This window comes from Rhinoderma darwinii, chromosome 1 (genome assembly GCF_050947455.1).
Source record: "Rhinoderma darwinii isolate aRhiDar2 chromosome 1, aRhiDar2.hap1, whole genome shotgun sequence".
NCBI lineage: Eukaryota > Metazoa > Chordata > Amphibia > Anura > Rhinodermatidae > Rhinoderma > Rhinoderma darwinii.
The window spans coordinates 646,283,229-646,289,540 of NC_134687.1; positions in this window are offsets into that span (position 1 = coordinate 646,283,229).

Sequence of the window (6,312 nt, forward strand, 5' to 3'; positions counted from 1 at the left end):
TTTGGTTGATAAGGTATGAGGAGATCCAGGAGAGGGCCAAGTCTGTGATGTCAAGGGACTAGAGCATTTGTATCAAGAGGGTGCGGTCGACTGTGTCGAAGGTGGTGGACAGGTTTAGAAGGAGGAGCACAGAGTAATGTTGAAGGCGGAGGACAGGTCACACTTTACAGAAGTCTGTGTGTAAGTTGTGACTGCTGAGTGATAAGATAATGCAGAGATCCTGCACACAGCACAATACATGCTGCTTCTTCACACTTTACTGCCAGGACCTTCCATACATGCACACTGGACTGCCAGAACCTTCCATACATGCACACTGGGTGGACGGGACCTTCCGTGCATACGCACTGGGTGGACGGGACCTTCCGTGCATACGCACTGGGTGGACGGGACCTTCCGTGCATACGCACTGGGTGGACGGGACCTTCCGTGCATACGCACTGGGTGGACGGGACCTTCCGTGCATACGCACTGGGTGGACGGGACCTTCCGTGCATACGCACTGGGCGGCCGGGACCTTCCGTGCATACGCACTGGGCGGCCGGGACCTTCCGTGCATACGCTCTGGGCGGCCGGGACCTTCCGTGCATACGCTCTGGGCGGCCGGGACCTTCCGTGCATACGCTCTGGGCGGCCGGGACCTTCCGTGCATACGCTCTGGGCGGCCGGGACCTTCCGTGCATACGCTCTGGGCGGCCGGGACCTTCCGTGCATACGCTCTGGGCGGCCGGGACCTTCCGTGCATACGCTCTGGGCGGCCGGGACCTTCCGTTCAGACCATACATGAATCGTTGTTGGTGTCTGTCTTGCAGATGTGAACAAAGTGCTAGTCACAGGGTTCAGTGAAGTACAATTACTATCCAGTAAAACAATCTACAAGAATAGCTTAATATTGTATTAAGATTTTTAGATGTCTCTGAAGATTCAGGATCTCTGAGGTAACTTCTAATATCTGTAAAAACTTTTATCAGGGGTGTATTAATTCATAAAGGGCATCTGTCACATTGAACACCAGTCTGATCTGTTGGCAGCAAATTACATAGCAGGAGGACCTGAGCAGATTGTCTCTCTCCATTCACTTCTATAAGTGTTACGGAAACTGCCTAACAAGGCCACCCAGAGGTGGAGCCGCATCTATCAGACATTTCTGGCATATCCTGGGGAGAGTTGTCCGTGTTGGGAATACCCCTTTATTCCATGGGGTGACGGCTCTGAGAAGATGTTTCTCTCAATGATCAATAAGTGAGGTTCTGTATGTCACACATGATGTTGTCCCCTGTATGATTTCCATCTTCTCCTTTCTTCATAAAGACGTCTGCAGTACTAGATCCTCCAGTTCCTCCAGTTTTCTCATCTTCTCCTCCACAACGTTCCTTCTCCTGAATGACCCACCAAGGATGGACAAGGACAGGAATGAGATGAGCAGAAGAATATTAGACTTCACCTTGGAGATCATCTACCTGTTGAGCGGAGAGGTAAACTTTTCTACATTATAGAACAAGTCACACATAGGGAAGGGACAATACATAATAGAAAGTGATAGGAAGAATCCAGTGTACTGTATAACAGCGTCCAGACCTTCCAAGCGACGTCAAGAAGCCAACAGCAGAAAAGCTGAAGATCAGCCACCAATATGTTCAGTTATGTGTCATGTCACCAATGCAGCAATAGTAATGTTGTAGAGCAATGAGAATGACCAGGAACCAGGAGGATCAGGATGACCTCTATATAGAAACATAGAAGATGACGGCAGGAGGAGAGCACATGGTCCATCTAGTCCCCCAAAATATTAATTCCTTTTTCGTTTTGGCCTCGTTCTATTTTCTCAATGTCTCATTGTAGGTGAGGTCTCCAGTATTACAGATGTGGGGTCACTACAGCTCTATACAGCGGGGTCACAATCTCCCTCTTTCTACTGAGGGGGGAATACTGTGTTCAGTTCTCGAAGTTTCTCTCTCCATACACAGGAGTACACAATAGTGAAGAAGACATCAGGTGACTGTACGACTCCCATCATCCATGAGTCAGGAGGATGGAGCAGTAGTCAGGGCCCCATCACAGAGCCCCCCCCTCACTCCCGGATACATGAGAAGAACAATAAGAGGAAGATCTTAGAACTGATCTACAAGATGACTGAGCTGCTGACTGGAGAGGTGGGAATACTGGGAAATTCTACAGTAACAGCACTGGAGTTGTCTGGGTGATGACTGTATCATTGTGTGTGTCAGGTTCCTATAAGGTGTCAGGATGTCACTGTCTATTTCTCCATGGAGGAGTGGGAGTATCTAGAAGGACACAAGGATCTGTACGAGGAGGTCATGATGGAGAACTACCGGCTGCACACATCAGAAGGTAAGAAGATATAGATATTATAATTTATCGTTTATTTGTTTTTTTAAGTGTTCATTCCGTCATGTGCAGTATATACAGATATGCGATTCCTGATCTCCGATCACACGTTCCTTGCTTTGCTGCAGTGCTACACTAGGGAATCTTCACACGCAGCAGGTTTGTAGTAGAAATTTGTAGTAGGTTTGGAGCCACTAAACCACCAGCGTACCGATATAAGGCCGGGGCCTAGTGTTCAATACCTGCCTACCTCATTAACAGACGTTTAGGGAATAGTTCGTAAAGTAAATTACAACTTACCGAAAGGAGCTCGGGAGCGACATCATGCACATATGAAGCAGAGGACAGTTCACTGCGCATTCACAGTAAAGTGGGGTGTAGTGTCCTCGGCTTCATATGTGCTTGCACCCGATGCTGCTGGACTTCTTCCGGTAAGTTGTAATTTACTTTACCAACCAATCCCTAAATGTCCTTTTTTGAGGTAGGCTAGTCTAGAACGCTAAACTCCTGCTTCATGACGGCATACTGGTGGTTTAGTGGCTTTAAACCTACTAACCGGTTCCTTTTAAAGGCTATGTACACCTAGTTGAACTGAAATTTTTTCTATCGTTTGTTTTCTTCCACAATGCAAAATTAAGCAACTTTCTAAATAGTCTTCATTACAATTTCCAACCATTTGGCTGCTGTAGACTTTGCTTAACCCCTGTAGACAGTTGGTCTCCTGCAAATTCTAACTCCAATCCGTCAGTGCACTGCTCCTGGTGGCTGATTCAACTTCTCTTCCCCTTCCCTTCTCTCAGTGTTAGAGAGATAGCAGCGGAGGGTTGTACAGACAAGATCACACAAGCTGCCAGTATCATAGTGAAGATAGCCTATGTGTTCTCCTCACTATAAAGATGCTTTCTCTATACTCGGACCTGCTATGTACCAACACCCCCCTCCCCCCCCCCCCCATGCGGCTATCGCTAACACTAAAAAAAGAAAAGAGGAGGCAGAGCGGTGGAGTGCGGATTTGAGTTAGAATTTGCAGGAGACCAGCTGTCTACAGGAGTTACACAGACTCTACAGCAGCCAAGTGGTAGGACCTTTTTAATGAAAACTATTTAGAAAGTTGCTTAATTTTACATTTAGGAACCAAATGAACAATAAAAAGAATTCGGTTCAAAGGTGTACATTGCCTTTAAGTAGTACAACATTAAATGACATCAGCTCATGATTAAAAGCCAGTAAATCATATGATCTTGCATAAATTGTTTTATTTTCAAGGCCTGAAACTAAAGATAACAATAAGTTGTGGCCCCATTATCCACAGTGTGTTAGAGCCAAACACAGATGTTATCCAACAAAAGCTCCGTCCTAAATGAAATGTGTTTTAGAAAGCAAAATATTCTAATCCAAAAATCCAATAATTCAGTTAATTTTAATTATTCAAAATTCAGCCAACATGGACCAAGTGGTCATTCCATATTAAAGTCTCCTACTTTTCCCTCCACTCATGATTCTATCACTCTTAATAACAAAAGGTTTAGTAAACAACAAAGAGAAATTCTTCTCATTTACTAACATTATTGTATAATCTGCAGTATACATTGCCACCATATTTTTCGTAGTTGATACACATCTGTTACTGGCCCATAAGATTATTTTAATATTTTTGTATATCCGAAATCCTATGGCCACACCTTGAACCGTTACCTGAGGTATCTCACTGAACCATCTTTTTGGCCTTCGTATAGAATAGCATAGCAAACTACAGTATTCCATCTCGTGGAGTCCAGTAAAAAACATATACCCTAAACATATATGTTTTTTATAATGGGGGCCTATAGGTGGCAGATGGCACTATATGGCATCCACCACAGGACTCCGTTAAAGGGATAAGGTGAGAATCTCCAGTGATGTAACTGAACAGTTATCACCGGAAATTCCCTGGGGGAAATAAATCTTTGCAATACTGTGTTTCCGCTTCGGAGGATCGGAAGAGGGATAGGCTTGACCTGATCTTGCTCTATGAATAACCTTCTTCAGAACAGAGACAATAGAGCCTGCAGTGTGCACGGTGGATGTGACCCCCTTCTTGCCACACCAGCACAGCAGTATATATCGTGCCCCCGGCTCATGCTTAGTCATGTCCACCTACCTATGCTCATGCCTCAGACAAGAACACTCCCCACTTCCAGCCTGCACCTCCTAGCTGGGCACAATACATACTCACCGAACAAGGTAGCTGAAAGAGGGGAACAAACTACAGTACATACAGAATGACAGGCATTGTTTCTATGAATTATACATAGTATATGGGGGAACAAGGAGGAGTATGGAAGAGGTGACGGCAAGGTGGGGTGATCACTGTTTACCTCTGTTACACTGACTGCATCTTCTGCATGGGAGTAGTAAAAATCACCCTTGTTCCCCTATACCGTGTATTGTTCAGTGAAGCGCTGCCTGCGAGGGGAAATGGGCTGTATAGGCCACGTGGCTCATTGTATGTCTATACAGTGGGATATGTTGTAACGTTCCGTGGAAGGTATACTTTGGGAGTCCTCCTGATGTGTAACTCCTATGGAAGGCTCAAAACTTGGTTTGCACAGAGTCTAAGATCTACATCCATCAGCCATAACATTAAAACCACCTTCCTAATATTGTGTATGTCCCTTTCAAGCCACCAAAACAGCTCTGATTCATCGAGGCATGGAACTCCACAAGACCTCTGAAGGTTCCTGTATCTGGCCCTAAGACGTTCACAGCAGATCCTTTTAAATCCTGTAAGTTGTCAGGTGGGGTCTCTGGATCGGACTTGTTTTTCCAGCGCATCCTACAGATGATCGATCGGATTAAGATCTGTGGAATTTGGAGTTGAAATCAACGCTTTGAGCACTGAACACTTTGAAGTACTTGAACTCTTTTTGAAGTACTTGAACTCTTTGTCATATTCTTTGTCACGTTCCTGAATACTGTTTGCAGTCTGGCAGGGCACATTATGCTGCGGAAAGAGCTCATTGCCATTTGACAATACTGCTGCCATGAAGGTGTTTAATTGATATATGACCGTGTTTAGGTAGGTGGTATGTTTCAAAATAACCTCTACATGAATGCCAGGACCCAAGTTGTTCCAGCAGAACATTGCCCAAAGCATCTCACTGTCTCAGCCTCCAGCGACTCTGCCGCCAGCATTAAGTTTCTCAGCAATTTGTTCTACAGTAGTACTTCCCATAATGCATCATGGTGCCATCTCTACCCCAGGAATGTGACGAACATGGCCGTTCATTTGATGTAAAAGTTAACTTGATTAATCAGATCATGCAACTTTCTTCCATTGCTTTTTGGTCCAGTTCTGATGCCCATTGTGGAAGCTTTTGCCAGAGGACTGGTGTCAGCATGGGTACTATGACTAGTCCGCAGTGATGCAGCCCTAAATGCAGTGATCTGAAATGCACTGCGTGTTCGGACACCTTTCTATCATAGCCAGCACTATGTTTTTGAACAGTTTGTTCTGCAGTAGTTCTCCTGTGGCATCGGACCAGACGGCCTGGCCTGTGCCCCCCACGCACATTAATGACTCTGTCACCGGTTGTCCTTCCTTGGACCACTATTGATACGTACTAACTACCTCCTACTAGGAACACCCCACAAGTCCTTCCTCGGACCACTTTTGATACGTACTAACTACCTCCTACTTGGAACACCCCACAAGTCCTTCCATTTTGGAGATGCTTTGACCCAGTCGTCTAGCCATCACAATGTGACCCTTGTCAAAGTCGCTCAAATTCTTATGCTTGCCCATGTTTCCAACACATCAACTTTAAAAACTGTTAATTTGCTAAGAAATCTCTCCTCCCCTGTCAGGCGCCGTTGTCACGAGATCATCAATGTTCTTCACTTCACCTGTCAGTGGTTTTAATGTTATGGCTGATTATTGTATATATTGAGGAGGACAGTGTGGCTCGTCTTCCTTTTTAAATT